This window comes from Pinus tabuliformis, chromosome 9, assembly GCF_031772625.1.
Source record: "Pinus tabuliformis cultivar Carrire ecotype Pingquan chromosome 9, CPIR1, whole genome shotgun sequence".
Lineage (NCBI taxonomy): Eukaryota > Viridiplantae > Streptophyta > Pinopsida > Pinales > Pinaceae > Pinus > Pinus tabuliformis.
The window spans coordinates 403653904-403670385 of record NC_142307.1 but is presented as its reverse complement, the minus strand read 5'-3'; positions in this window follow the sequence as shown (position 1 = coordinate 403670385).

Below are 16482 nucleotides of genomic sequence, written 5' to 3'. Positions count from 1 at the left end.
GATGAACTTGACATCATATTGAAGTGCTCATCGCCCTGATTCGAGTGGTGTGAACGACACTCCAATCCAAGTCCGGATGAAGGAGATAGAGGCAATCAAAGTTGGGTTGACTTTTTGATAACTGGGCAGGATTAACAAGGACACAATTTGAACTTTTCTGGCAGACGGAATCCGGCCAACTCTGGCCAGATTCCAGGCAAAATTGTTGCCTCGTTAAAATGACTCCTTCAGCTTAAATTCAGAATTTTTACCAACGGTATATGGTTTTGATTTTAACAAAAAAAAATATAAAAAAAGGGTGGCAGGCCACCAACCCCGCCACCCCAACTCTTCCACATAACAACCAATGTATTGGTGGATGGGAGGGCCATGACCCTCGGCCCCTCCCATAGAACTATTATAACAACAATAAATAAACGGGGTGGGCGACCATGACCCCGCCACCCCCCAACTCACACCAAACAACGTTGCTCTACATATAGTGGGTGTTGGGCCGGCCCTTGGGGAATGGACCCAACTACGCCTAAAGAAAGGAAACAACCACTTAATGCACGAAACCAGCCAGAGGTGGGTATGGTGGGTGGGCCCAACCCAACCATTATTTAGAAAAAAAGATATTTTATTATGTAAAAAGGAGGAGGCAGGGTTTGACCGCCCGACTTCCTCCCTATTAACCAAGATCCTTAACCAACTCAGCCAACCATCCACTTTGAAAAATCCGCTGGCCAAGTTTTATTTAAACACAATTTGTCAGTGCACTCAGGGAGAGGAGGCAGTGCATGCAGTTTGAGGTAGAATTTCGCTGGAGGGCCGAATTTTCACTTTGTCAGATTTTAACAAATTTTATATGGTTTCAACACTTCTCGACGCCACGAACGCAATGGCGATGTTCATTTCTCCATTAGAGTTCTACATTTTTCAGCCATTTTTCAGTATGGAGGTATAGAACTCCTTTTTTGTAACTGATGCTTGTACTCTTCTTTCTCATGCCACTTAATGAATGAAGGCCTCCCCATTAATTTAGTAGGGCCCGAAGATGTAGTCCAAGTCGGACGAACTCCGTTATCAAGTCTTGTTGTCTTCTTTCATGCTTAATGTGTTTCTCCTCTTCTCTCATGTGCACATTAAATTTATATGTTAAGCTACAATTTATGCAAGTAATTCTTTAACACATCTATAAGCAAAAGATTTTGGATCATTTCTATAGTCCTTTTGATGAGCCATATTTTCATTGTGTTCTTTGCAAGTTATCTCCATTAGAAGATTTTGATATCAATCTGTGACTGTCTTTTAAATTATTTCTACTTGCTGACAACTTCTTGCAATGCTTTAATTATGTTAAATGCTGCCAACTTCTCTTGCTTGTGTAGTGAACAAAAAATTCAAGCTCCATTTCTAGATGTATCTATTTGTTTGAAGGTTGAATCTATTTGTGTCCACAATTTACCTATTCTCACATCATATCCTTGAGTTGAGACATTCAACTTCTGTAATAACAACAACATAGTTATCTGCCTTATTAGCATTAGATGGCCTTCTCCACTGCTCCAATTTATACTTAGTGATCAAGTGGAAAACATCTTGTACAAAAGTCCATTAGATAGATAAGAGATCATGTTCTTCAACGGAGTGTTCTTGAGAAATGATCTACCAAAGAATGATTGTCAATATATCTCATCAAGGATTTCATAAGGACCCTTTCATGGATAGCTTCTGCAATAATGATCAAGAATCACAAGCTCCCCCTAACTGTATGCATGGTCTCTTTTTGGCAGAATCCCATCATCAAACACTCAGAATATCAAGGATATCTTCATCAAGTCAACAACATGTGTTGTTAGCTGGAGAGTTCAGGAGATTTTCGGATTGTATTTGCTTTCTTCTCCATACTTGTGCAACTTTCTTCTTTGGCATGGTTCTAACTTGTGTAGGTTCCCAAGTCAAGTTACAATCACATGTCATATGTCCAATGTTATGACACTTGAAGCACTCTATGTTGTTCATGAATAATAATTCATGACTTCTTCTTGCAAAATTTCTTCTCGGAGATTCACAGGGACAATTATATGTATCTTTGCGATATGCCCTACAATCTTTTGCCATGTTTCCAAAGTTTGTACAAGCATAACAATAACCAAGAAATAAACTTTGGTACCTAGGAGATGGAGATTTCCTTGATGTACTTCTAAAGTCTTTCTGCCTTGAGATTCTTTAATGATATTCATTGCCTTTTGTATTCTTGACACCATCTACAAGTCTTCTTGGAGTAATATTTATTTCATGGTTGTCTTGACTCTTCTCCTTGCCTTTGTTGGAACCGGGAGCATCAATATTTCTTTTTGGCTTCCTCACATGCTTGTTGTTTGAAGAATTATCATTCTTGCTTGGGGATTCACTTGTATAGCCAAGACCTGATTTATCAAATGGGGATCTTTGATGGCTGAGAATGTCATCCAAGGCTTGAGAGCTCTTCAAGATTTTATTCATTCCTTCAACCTTTCTCTTGAGGGAGACAATCTCTTCTTGTAATCTTTCGCAGTCATTATTCTTCTTATCAAGTTGTTTCATTTGCATCTATTTTAAGGGAGATGATGTCTGATTTCATTTTGAAGATTTCTTCATTTTCCTTAGCTAGATTGCTCTCTATTTCTTCCATGATCCTTGTAGCTTTACATGTTTCGGCCTTGAGAAGGTTGATGTTAGATTTTAGTTTGAATATTTCTCCATCCATTGCTTTTAGTTGACATATCATGGTGTTTTTTTTCCTTTTCTACTTCATCAACCTATCCTTCTATGATTTCCAATGCTTCCATTGTATTCTCAGCTCCTTGTAATAGCTTTCTTGCTTCTTCTAGCTGAGATTTAAGAGAGGATACCTCTTCCTTGTATTGACCAATCTCTGCTTCAAGTTTTGTTGGACACCTAATCCTAAAGGGTTAGCGTGGAAGTTGAATGGACAACGCAGTCCAAGAGACCTTGGGATCTGAATCCCAAGAGTCACCTATTGTACTATAAATGTACATCTATTGTTAATAAAAATTGCACTCACTGATTTATCTTTCCGATTGTTTTACTGTCCATGTCTGTTTAACATGGTATCAGAGCCTTGATGAGTGGCCTGCTTTCCTGAGCAACTGGTCTGAGTTGCCTTGAATAGTGCTGACTAGAGCTGGCCTAGTCTTCTGTAACGCTCCATTAATTCTATCATCCCTGCGCTGTACCTGCGCCCTGCTCTTCTGAAGCTGCACACTACCGTAACGTTGCCTGAAACACTGCATTTAATACGCTGCCTCTGTTATGCGTTTCTTTCTCTGCCATTACCTGCGCTCTGCTCCATACTTTTGTTGTAATTATTGGTTTGCTGTAATTATGTTGGGTTTGGTGTAATTATATACCACTGTCCGCTGTCTAAACGCTTGTGAAGGCTGCCCTTAAGCCTGTGTTTAAATGGCCCTTCGCTCTATTTTGTGGCCTTTTTGCATGATAGCTATGACATTTCCGCTCCTATCAGAAGCATTTCCTCTATTTAATCCCCTGGAAATATTCATTCAAAGGAATTCCTTCTGTGCTACTCTGACAAAACGCTTCGGTGCTACTGTGTAGTAGTGCCCTCTTTACCTGCCACTCTCTGTCATATATTCTCTTTTTGATGCGTTATACCTGCTCCAGATCGGCGACCGAGGGCTTGAGACTTTATGCCACCTAACGTGTAATTCCAGGGCAGATTTTGCTTGTAAACAACGCCATTGCAGTTGTTTATGATTAGCCCGGGCAGAGAAAGGATCCGGCGGATTTCACTGCGGATAGACGAGTGGCCGTTTGTTCTGGTGCCTCCACGCAGGACGTAGCATTGATTCCTTCACAATTATGAATCCTCAGATCAACAAGCCTTGGCATTCACACAGCCTCTAGTGAAATATTTGGACAGTGGGACGCATCAAGAAAACGGATATCTGTACAAGCAGCTGCAATTTCTCTGAGTGTATCATCACTAACATAAGAGCAATTGGAAATATCCAAGGACTGTAATAATGGACATGATATAGCTGCACCACGAACTCCTGGATCTGAAAGCTTATGGCATGAAGATACATCAAGCTCTCGAAGAAGAGGGCATGACAATATGGCAGATGAAATGCTTGAGCGCTTAAGCGACAAGGTTTCCAGCAGAGAACAACTGACAGAGATTCGAAGTGCTCGACATCGCATAACCTCAAGATAACGCAAAGACTCATGATGAATGTGTATCTCTTGAGTACCGCCTCTCTCCAAAGAAGCTTCAGTGATTACCAACCGGTTCAACACAGGAAAATCGGCCAATAAGCTGAAAAATGCGTCACTTAAAGTTCCACGGTCTATAGTTAATACCTCAAGACTCCTAAGAGTACGCAATGCTTCACGGACAGGAACATCAAAAAGCCTAAGCTCCAGAACCATTTTCGTATTTGCTCTGCAAACAAGCTGTATGGTCTGATGGGCAGCTGTATGGATGCTTGAGTTTGTGACTGTATGGATGTCTGATCGGCGACTATATGATGGTTATGACCAGTTCTCATCGTATACCGAAGGCTGCTCATAGCTTGGCAAAGGCTCTTCCATTTTAGGCGACTCACAATGGCTGCGCTGCTGTAATTGGCGATGGCCGCGCAATCCTGAACGACGGTGCTGACAAACTCATCAATACCATCTACGTTTAGAGGGAGGGTTGCTTCCATAGATTTCTTGGTTGAATCCATTAAATCCGTCGCACGCTGCATGGATCTTTTCCAATAGGGTAACAGTGCCTCTAAGGGCTCGCGCACATATTTACAAGGGACCAACAAAATTCGAGAGAATATATCACTTCCTAAAACGACATTGCAGAACTGTTCGCCCCACCTCCTCCGACGAACTGTTCGTGCGAGAATTTCATCGCCAATTAAAGGGAAACCAAATGTGGTGCAGAAAACAGATTTAGGCCGGCCAGGCCGGGTTTGCTTATCCAACATCCACAGCGTCAGCAACAAAGCAATAGCCGCTCCCATGGAATGACCGGTAAACACAACGTTCTTCCCCCGTCGATTTCAAACTATTGATTTTCTCCCTGCATTCACTGTGGGATAATGGAAGAAGCAGCCGAAGAGAACGATAAGGTCAGAGTAGGGTTTGCGAAGCACTTGGCCTCCTGCAACAAGAAGACGCGCGACACAGCAGTCGAGCTTCTCAGGAGATGGCTCGAAGCCCAGACCCACGTTTCAGATCTCGACTTCAAGAAGATCTGGAAGGGTCTCTTCTACTGCGTTTGGCACGCCGAAAAGCACGAAGTACAGGCCCAGCTCATCGACAAACTCGCTTCTCTGATTCGAACACTCGACCTTGCCCTCGCTCGGCACTACTTCCAGGTATTTCTCTTAACCATGGTACGCGAATGGAGTGGAATTGATCATCTGCGACTAGACAAATTCTATCTCATGCTCAGCCGATTTCTTCATCATCTTTTTCTCCTTTTAGATGACCATGGGTGGGACTCTGAGTTGACAAAAGGATTCATGGCGGATTTGAGGGACGGATCCCTTTTGGCCGAAGATAAGTACTCTGCAAAGGGGGTTAATCTTCACTTTGTGGATGTTTATCTCAATGAGCTTGCTGATTTTCTACCGCTTGGGATAGAAACTTTTGGTCTGGTATGTGAGCCCCTTTATTCTGTTCTGGCCAAGTCTCCTGATAAGCTTTTGGTCAGCAGAGTAAGGCACAATGTGTTTGATTGCCTTTTGGAAAATGGGAAGAAACTTATTAAGCGCAGACAAGAGCAACGACAAGGTCATTACGTTGTTGTCGATGATAATTATAAAGTGGAGAAGTTGGGACTTATTGCGGTTACAATGGGCATTGCGAACGGGCTCTTTGAGTTGGCTACCGCAGATTCAACTCTGCAGGCCAACAGGAAAGTTATCTATGCTTTGTACGAGGATTTCGGCAAGCTGGAGAAGTATTTCTCGACTTCTGGCATATCAATTTTCCCAAATGGGGTGAAGAAGAGGAAGCTCTCTGCAGAGGAGTTTTCAGTTGCAGTGGATGACGTGAATCAGCAGGTAGATGATAAAATGGAGAATATGCCTCGAATTACTAAAATATTAGAGCTCTTAAAAAATATGATACATTCCTGTAATCATGGTACAGTAAGAATAAGCGAAGCTTCTCTGGTTGACATTAGAACCTGTTTGTATAATGTACAAGAGAATATTGAGTTTTTGCAGCTTGAGACAAAGCTACAACAAGAAGAATTAAAACAGAGGAGTCATCATTCTGAACCTGTTTCTGTTCAGAACAATGAAACACACTCCCATAAACAGCAAGTCAATAATGCTACACTTCATTCAAATAAAGCAGCAGGTGTATATACAGATGCAGAAACTCAGTGTGCACTTCCCAAGCCCATCATCAGACCTTGGGAACAGCTTGTCCACAACAAGCACAGAACTGGTCTTGGATATGACAAGGACTTGTCCTTTCATATTCCAGACTATGCCAAGCCCATTCAGTTTCAGAGTGCTGGTTTCATTAATGACGGTTCACCTGCTCCTAATGACAGTTCAGCTTCAACTGTTCCAGACTCTGCCCCTCTTCCACAGCAACAACAACAACAGATCGTGAAATGCCAACACTGTGACCGAGTTGGCCATATGAAAGATCATTGTTTTGATCTTCATCCATGTGAGCACTGTCATAAAACCAGCCATTCTTCACACAGGTGCTTCAAAAACAAACGTCCTGCAAGAACAAAGATTCATCTTGGATGGATCGCTTCTTGGCAATGGGCATCAACAGCCAAGAAGATATTCCAAACACATGTCAGAACTTGTTCCAGAGTATTGAACAGTCTTGCAGTTGAGTTTTCTCCATCTTCTCACCTTGTATCTGACAGGGGGGGAAATGATGGTCATCTACAAGCTTCAAAGTCACATCAAGCGAGCCTGAGCCACAACTTGCCACACCAGTTTCAGAGTTGTAGCCAGAGACAAAGATGCCCGTGAACACAGATTGAGAACACTTCCTCTAGCAGGAGACTTCAGCTTCTTGCCAGTATTGGAAGAGTTCCAGGAATTGCATTAAGCATTCCAGAGTTGTTGGTCAGCCTTAAACCATCACAGATTGAGAACACTTCCTCTAGCAGAAAACTTCAGTTTCTTGCCAGTTTTGGAAGAGTTCCGGGAACTGCACTAAGCGTTCCAGTGTTGGTGGTCATCCTTAAACCACCGCCCTTTTTTACCAACATTTCATAGAGCACATTCAGCCTAGTGCTGCCATGCATTTTCTGCACATTTTGTATTACAGCTCTCTTCTTGGACTCATACATAACCCTTCGGATTAAGGGGGGGAATGTTGGACACCTAATCCTAAAGGGTTAGCGTGGAAGTTGAATGGACAACGCAGTCCAAGAGACCTTGGGATCTGAATCCCAAGAGTCACCTATTGTACTATAAATGTACATCTATTGTTAATAAAAATTGCACTCACTGATTTATCTTTCCGATTGTTTTACTGTCCATGTCTGTTTAACAAGTTTGTTCAAGATTTTGTGCTTTTGTTCAAGGTGGATTGACAATGTATCTTCCCATTTCTTTGCCTTATCCAATTGATTTGTCATGGATATGACTTCTTCATGATGTTTTCTTTTGTTTTGATGAAATTCCTCCTTAAGCTTGGCAAGCTCTTCATTCCTTTCTTGTACTTGAAGCTTGACAAGGTCAAATTCCTTCCTTGTTTGGTCTTGGTCACTAGCTAGTGCTTTCTTCTTAAGTTCCTCGTTTTCCTTTTTCAAACTGATAATCTCTTCCATGGCAGCCATAAGTTTAGTGAGGAGATTTTATTCAAAATATTTTTCATTCTCTTCATCTTCTAGGTCTTCTTTAGCCTTAATGTCATCATTCTTATATTCAACTTCCATGATGGGTTCTAGATTTCCTTCTTGCTTTCCATCATCTTCTTGACTAGTCGTCATGGTCAATGCTACTTTTGAGTGAAGGTCATGAAGTTTGTCCCATATACCCTTTGCTGACGAACACTTTTCTAAATTTTCCTTTATAGAATCTGGTAGCCCATTCAAGATTGCCTTCATTGCTTTTGCATTGTACTCCTTGTATTCTCCATTCATCATGCTATCAAAAATCGCCGATTTCTAGACTTCAATTCCTTGAGTCTTTAAGAAATTCTTCATTCTTGCTTCCCATATATCAAAGTTTCCATTGAATAATGGAGCCTTCACAAATTGATTGATTTCAACTTCGGTGGTTGAGGGAGACACATCTTTAGGAGGAGTGGAGACTTTCTTCCTTGGCTTTGCCATTTGTGTTCTAATTGATTAACCTTAAAGCTGTTAGGCTTTGTGTGAAGGTACTGGATCTGAACCAATTGTTGGAAATACTGAGAGGGGGGGTGAATCAATATTCCTTCTCAATTGTTACTTTTACCAGTTAAATCAATTATATTTAGAACACAAAATGAGCAATAGTAATAAATTATTTTATTAATATAATATTTATAATGATCAAGTATAATATATAGGGCTCCAACCCTTGATGAAGAGACCGATCTTCAACCCCCTAGGCTCCAACTTGTTGCCAATCACTAACTTGGTCTTTTGTGAGGCTCTAACCTCTAGGGCACCGACCCTATGTTTAGAGGATCCAAACCCCAGGGCACCAAACCTTCTCTAATACAGGCTCCGACCTGGTTTCTTGAGGACATTGATCCTCTAGGGCTTCAACCCCTGGGGCACCAAGCCTTCTCTGATACAGGCTTTGACCTGGTTTCTTGAAGACACCGATCCTCTAGGGCTCCAACCTTATCCTTCAAGGCACCAACCTTGTCTTTTCGAGGCTCCAACCTTCAGGGAACCAACCCTCTGGGCTCCAACCCATTGCTATACTTTGTCTAGATTTTTTTTATAGTAATTCAATATTCCCAAAATCTTCTTCACTGAGTTTTGTCAATATACAGCTACACTGTAGTCTCCATGCTACATCATCGATGACAACCTGTCTTCATATGAAGGAGTCTTCACAACCCTTCATATTTCCTAACAGATTCTGCAAAGTTACCTCATGATGATTTCAACAATCCATCATGATCTTCAATAATATATTCAAGATCTACTGATGCTTTTCAACAAGATATATGCACTAGGCCTCAATGTCTGCACAAAAATAACTCTCTGTTTCTATCCTCTGTTCTTACTGTCGCGGTAACTGCTTTAGGAGTGACTGCTTTAGAAGTGGCTGCTTTAGAAGTGACTACTTCATGAGTGACTTATTCAGATGAGTGACTGTCACGGTTTCATATTGTGCATTCAATTAACAACAATTCTGTTCATACTCAGATAATCTTCTTAGATCCACAAAACTTCCCTTTGAACTATTATCTGAATCACTATCAAACACAGGGCTGAGCCTTTCAATAAATAAACCAGTCAACAGAATGCCTGACCTTCAGCTTCCTTCTTCTTTCGTTGGACCTTCGGATTCCTTCTTCACTCACTCGACCTTCGGCTTCCTCTTTGGTTCACTCGGCTTTGGCTTCCTTTTTTCTGCTACTTCATGTTCACGAGTTGTGAGCTATCCTTCATCTCTGTGATAGATACCCGAGATCCATATTTTAGGTGAAGCATTTGACTTGTATTTATACAGGTTTCACCAATACCCAAAAGACACATTTATTGGAGGGAGGCTGACTTGTTGTATGAGGTTGCATATTACAAAATATATCGGAGACTAGTTTATTTCCGAAAATATCATAGGAGAGGCTATACCCACATGGAGGTCCCACATCCACGTCACCACCTTAATCGCAATCATAACTTCAGGAGAATCAGAGGTTTTACAAGTCGTGCTCATGCTCTGTCTTTTGATATAGCCGATGCCCCTACTACTAATGGAGTGTATGTGATATGATATTAATTTTTTTTGATAACTCCGTTGGGTCCACAACTTTAACGTAATTGATGGTTCGTCAGGTCCATAAATCTATCGCAATCAGCGGTCTGTCGAGTTTGTAACTCTATTGCAATTGGCGGTCCGTCGAAGTCATAACTCTATTGCAATCGATAGTTTGCCATCGTGACATCCCTTAGAAACTTGAAATTCAATGGATGCGATATCATATTGAGTAATGTTATAATGGTGCAGCGGGTCCACATTATTATTGCAATCGAAGGTTTTACTGTGACAACTTTTTATGATTTGCGATATGTAACTTCTGATAGGCGGATGCAATATTTCATTAAGGTGTATTATAACGGTCCAACGGGTCCGCATATTATATCGCAATTGACGGATTTGAATGTGACAAGGCTTTAAAGCTCGTGATGCAGCAGATGCGATATTTCAAAAAAGTTGTTACCATAAATTGTTTCGGGTCTGTATTACATATCACAATTGGGGGTTTTGAGCGGTGGCATATAATAAAATGATACTGCCGATATGTTAACTCCGATTTGTTTTTATTACTCGTGTTGTGAACTTTAAAGGGTTTCCATGACTTATTACTTGGATGTTCCTTAGCTCCTCTGATATCTTAACTCCTCCGATAACACTATTTTACTCCTATAAATTGCTTATGATAGCCTGCTTCTCTTCTCTCGCTGGCTTTCAATGAATTCTTCCTCTTAATATTTCTCTTTCTCTTTTGATGTCTCTTCTTTGGTGGCTCCTATTCTTGACTTCCAATGGCTTCCCTGATGGCTTTCCTCCTTGACTTCTTTCTCCCCTTACTCCACATCATCATTTAGTATCCTAGAATATTGCCATATTGACATCAATGACAATCTAGATCAACAATTGCAGGGTTTTAACCTCACCTTGTTTCGGCTTAAGCATGTTCTGAATCTATTCAATTATGTTGTTCTTTTGGTTTGCTAAATTTTCCCCTCTATGTTCTGCTCTTTTCTTCTCCAATATAGCCTCTTCTAGCTCTTTTTCTAGCTAAGCTATTTTGATGTGCACGAGATTTGAGTCCTCAACTTCAAATGCTTGGGATGTATTTAGGGCTTGATCAATTGTAGTTTTATAATCTTCTAGAATTGTTAGGTGGTGTTCCTCTTTTGTGCAAGATTATTCTTTCAAAACCTCCATTTGTCTAAGTACTTCTTTAAATTATTCCTCTTTAAGTCGCAAGAATGTTCTCATCTCTTGTAGATGAGTTTCAACCTCTTCTTTCGTTTCAAAATCTTGGATTAAGATATGTGGGTCATGATTTGGTATCTTCATAATGGTCTGCAAGCTCTTGATTTCCTTATCCTTTTCTTCCAGTAATTTTTTAAATGGAACAACTTGTCAAGGTTGACTAGATTGTCAAATCACAATATCTTCCAATTCTTTAATTTGATTAGATCTAGTTCTTAGAGCTACATGCGCTATGTGTAACTGGCCAGAAACATTTTCTAACATTGCCTGCATCCTTCGATTTCCCTGTTGATGGTGTTGGACCCGCCAACATACAAGGGGTCTCCCTGATATGTGGTCCCAATTAGACCTCTCACCATTTGGGATAGGAGCCCCATCCATAATATGGCTTGATTGCCGATTTCTTAAAGATTTGCCTTGGCTATAACTGTCAACAAGAGAGAGGAATGAAAAATTTCCTTCGAAAAGCAAGTGAGTGTTCCTGGTGAGTGTTTGTTTGTAAGTGTGTCAAGGTTATTCTACTACGGAGGGAGAAAAGAAAGTGGCTTCTAAGAGAGAGGTAATGGTACCACCCTAGTAGAGACACATGTAACCAAGAAGGATCCATCTAACATCCAACAGAATAGTGCATAAAGATGCGACAATCAATACAACCAATAAACAAGAGAGGTATGTCTAGTATCCAACGGAATAGTCCACAAGGATGTGACAACAATAGTAACCATTACAACACATTCTTAATATGATAAGTATTAAAATAACTGAAATAGTTCAACTACTTTAGCACAAATGAAAACAAACATGAATTATAAACATCCACATAATAGTCTTACAAACATTCATAATCCATGCATGAAGAACGTGTTGGCCGTGAGGCTTCTTATATTAAGTAAAAGTTCTCAGAAACATGTATACAATAAACACCACTAGCTCCAATAGTGGAGCGTTGGAGCCACTCCTTTCTCCCCAAAAGAACTAGTTTGTCTCTCTAATGCCTTATGGGAGGAGCCAAGGTGAAAAGTCCTTTGCTCATACAATGATGGTGTATATATAACCAATGAGGTGATGCTTCACCTTTGTTGTGACTCTTTGAATTCCTATGGCTTTTCAACTTTACATGACTCTTCATACTGTGAATGTGTCCTTTGGATTTCCACTTTACAATACATTTTGAATAGATAATTACATAACCCACAATGATGATGCAGCATATGACAATTCATGACATGAAACTACTGACATGGACTGCTTGATGACTTGGCAATGTCAAGCCACTTCTGTTGCTGCTTGCTACATGTCTTTTTAAGGATGCTCTTCTATCCACCTCCTTATGGCTTAGAGGTAAGAAGTATTTAATGATATCAAGTCTTGATCTATGGCCGCAAACTGGTGTCCCCTTTATCTTCTCTTGATTTATTAGTTTGCATAATAAACTACACAAGTGTCTTTAAACATGATTCCCTTCTCTTTCTCCTTCTCCATCATCTTGTAATGGTATGATAGAGTGTCTACATTTGTAATTCACTCATGATGAGATGATATTAGTTCGATAAAACCCCTAGTTTAAGATGGCACATGTTGATCCATTGGTTGAGCTAGAACTAAGTTGTAGGCTAGGAGAGAGGCTTAATGATTGCGTAATTGCGTAGCTCAGGGGTGAAGCTTAAGCCTTGAGACTATAGAATGTGCAGGTTAGGCTGGACTGAGAAGGCAGACTACGCAATTTTAAGGTTTAGTGGGCTTAGCTAAAGGGTTTTGCATTGCTGGGGCCAACTGTGTAGTTCTGGGAGGCAAAGAAGGCCTCGAGATTACACAATTGCATAGCTTAGGATCTTAGGGTGTGAGATTGAGCTCAAATACTATGCAATGCACAGTTGGGGCCAGGTTAGAGGGCTGAATTACGTAATTCTAGGGGCTAAGGTCCGGGCTTGAGCACTGGAACTGCGTAATTCACAGTCCTCGGAGGCAGGAACTGTGCCTTGCATAGTAGCAAGGGATAAGGCTGCAACTTGAGGGTTGGAATGAGTGCGATGGAGGATTACATCTTTATATCAACTCATTTGCACAAATATAACCCCCTGAAACCACCAAAACAAACTTCTACACTTTATGCGACAACTAACATGCAAAATTATGACATTTTGTCTTTCTTTCAAAATGGACCAAAACACTTAAAGAAAACATGAGGAACAAACTTCAATGTTTGTGAAGACAACATGCAAGACCAATGTAGGCTCTGAAATTTGGTGCAGGCCAAAATTTTGGAGGGTGTTGTAGCAACGACATCATCCCTACTGTTGAATCAAGTAATCTCATGGCGAAAATTTCTCTTGCTTGTCGATGCAAGTTGATTACATCAATATTTGACACTTTTCCCAAATTAATGGCTAAAGAAGAAGTCTGAGATCCTAGCATCTGTTGATTCTCTCCTATATCTAGATGAACTATTGTGAGGCTTAGAGTATTTGTTTGAAAATTAGTAGCAGAAATAAATCAGGGTCCAATTGTGGAGACCGCGTCCTTGAGTGTTGCAACTTCTATCGATTGAGACTTCTCAGACAATAGATTTAATTATGTACCTGTTGTCAGTATTGGTTTTCCTTCCATGAAAATATGCTTGATGCCAAGGGTCTTTGCTCTAGAATCCTTTGGCCCAGTTTCATCAATAGCTTGCTACATCTCCTTACTTAATTGCTATATTCTTGCTCGAATAACTCAGTATCGATATCATCTCCTTTAGATTTCACCCGTCGTGATGCTTCAGTAAAAGTTAAAACCTATGATTTTTTTTTTTTTTGTAGAGGTTGGTGGAATAGACATTGGCTGCTCCATACTGGTTTCCTGCGTTTGCACTTCAGTGGACCCTGAAGCAATGTGATCTATTTCTTTATTCTCTGTAGGTGTATGTGTCACCGTCTGTACAAGACTATCCATAGGTAGTAAGATATTGACCAACTATTCTGTTTCAGGCTTGCTTTCATGCACATAAGCTAATAACCCCACTTGTTTCTTCAATCTCAAGATAATTCCCGAGGGATCGTATTGCCAGTTGTCATCCTGCAGCAATCCAAACGACAACATTTCCCTTTTCATGGTATCTATAGCATTTTTACTTTTAGAAATTAAAGGTGTAATAGAGTACGAATATTTGAAAAGTGGTCCCTTTTTCTTAGAAACATAATGTAATTCATTTACAACAATATTCCATCTGAGCATCTCAAAATCAAACAATAAGGGTGAAACATACTTTGGTAATTGGAAAGGTTGTTTTTCAAAACCATACAAATGAATTAAAGTGAAGTCAGGGTACAAGAACCAACTTCCTATACTCTGTTCTCTAGTAAGTCTGAGTATCCTCCTATGCTCTTCTAAATTTCTGTCCATAGTTTCTTCCGCAAGTCTAACTTTCAAATAATATGTGAAACAACCTATATATTGAGCATATGAGTTGGGAAGGTGATCTAGATATATTACATTTGTCCACCTATATATTTCCTTTTCTTTATCATTCACATATGTAATACTTAGGATAAGCTTAGTAGATAGGAAATAGGAAGGATAATTGAACAAAATCAAATGAATCAAATATGTACAATGACGACATGAGCTGAATGGGATGGCAGTAGAGAGATCGACTATGACGAATCAGAGTAAATACTTAGGAAAAATCAATTACCTGCTGGTTCAGCTTCAGGGTAATAAGTCGAATGGCCAAGAAGATGGATTTGTCCATTTTCAAATCGCCCACCAACCAAAAAATGATAGAAAATAGAGAATTCAAAATTTGATAGAAGGGTTTTGAGGAATTGGCTGGTACAAGGAACTACAAATTCAGTTTTGGGTCAAGGCTTTGGTGTAAAACTTTTAAAAATTCCACTTTATCTTCTTCAACCTAGGTAATAAATTCTTGATCTATCTCTTTGTTTGTTATACCAAATCCTTGGGTCGGGGTGCTAATCATTTTGGAAATTATTTCTTCACTCAGTCTCAGGAAAACCTTTCAGGTCGAAGGAGATAAAATAGTATATTTTTCGGGTTTGAAGTTCTCGACGAGCAACAAGGTAGTGTCCGGGTCAAAACGAATTGGGGTTAACGTGGTGTCTAGAACCCAGACTTTATCAGACATTGGTCTTCTTCCGAGATGCTCGAAGAGGAGGTCAAGGTTCTTTTAAGCGTAATTATGTCCATTTGACAAGCCTTAGTATCCCTCACAACAACTAATCCATTAGCTTGATCGTCCCTAGACAATAATACCAAAATTTCAAACCTCTCAAAAGCCAAATTACCAGTTGAATGAAAGGTAGAGCAAGCAGAGGAGAGCTTACCTCGTGAGTGGTGACAATGAATCAAAATTTAATCTACACAGAAGCTAGATTTTGTTACTAATAGGATCCCAAAAGACATGCAAGAGAAAGAGATGAAGATCAACGAATAATGGAAAGTTGGCAATATTACGATTTAATCAGGTTAGAAGATTATTAATGAAATACGACAATTTTTGTGTGGTAATTGGCGAGCTTGACGTCTGAAAAGATGGGTCCCATCCATCGGGCGAGAGAGATTGATTAAATGTCGTGCAAATATGGGTTCAACGACCATCGATAATAAATAATTTGTACGACTGAGATCACATTGGGTCTGAGGGAGGGATTATCTACCTTGCATTTTTGGGCCTGATATGAATCAACAACCATTAGATCGGTTTAGATTAAACAGTTGTGATCCATTGGGTGGAGGCCATATGTTTAACACTCGTGCATTTTTACATGTGATAAGGTAAATCGAAGCATTGATCCTTCATCGAACGACTTAAGGCCAAGAAATTTATTAAACTTATGTTCATCGGGGATGGGGAAAGGATTAAAACTTACGTTCATTGGGGACGGGGAAAGGATTAAAGCTTACACATATTTTGACCCGATGAACTAATTTTTGTCGTTGATTTCGAGAGGAGTAGGATAAACAATCCAATTTATGAAATTGATATCACCCTTACGAATTTAACAAATTTTAAAGGATTTTCAATTAGATTTATCATTATTATCTTGGGAAGTTTAGAAGTGGGGTGAATTTCATGTATAACATAACACACATGCATAAATAATACATATAAGCACTTACATGCATTCATGATGATCACATCCTGACAATATCACCATCAACTTCTGCATGACATCACAACGACAACCATGACCACCACCACGCATACAAAACAAACACATAGACCACAAGCATAAGGACACATATGAAACTGACATGTACACATGACAACACATTCATCCAAGGATAATGGAAACCCAACATCATCCAAAGAGAACATAAC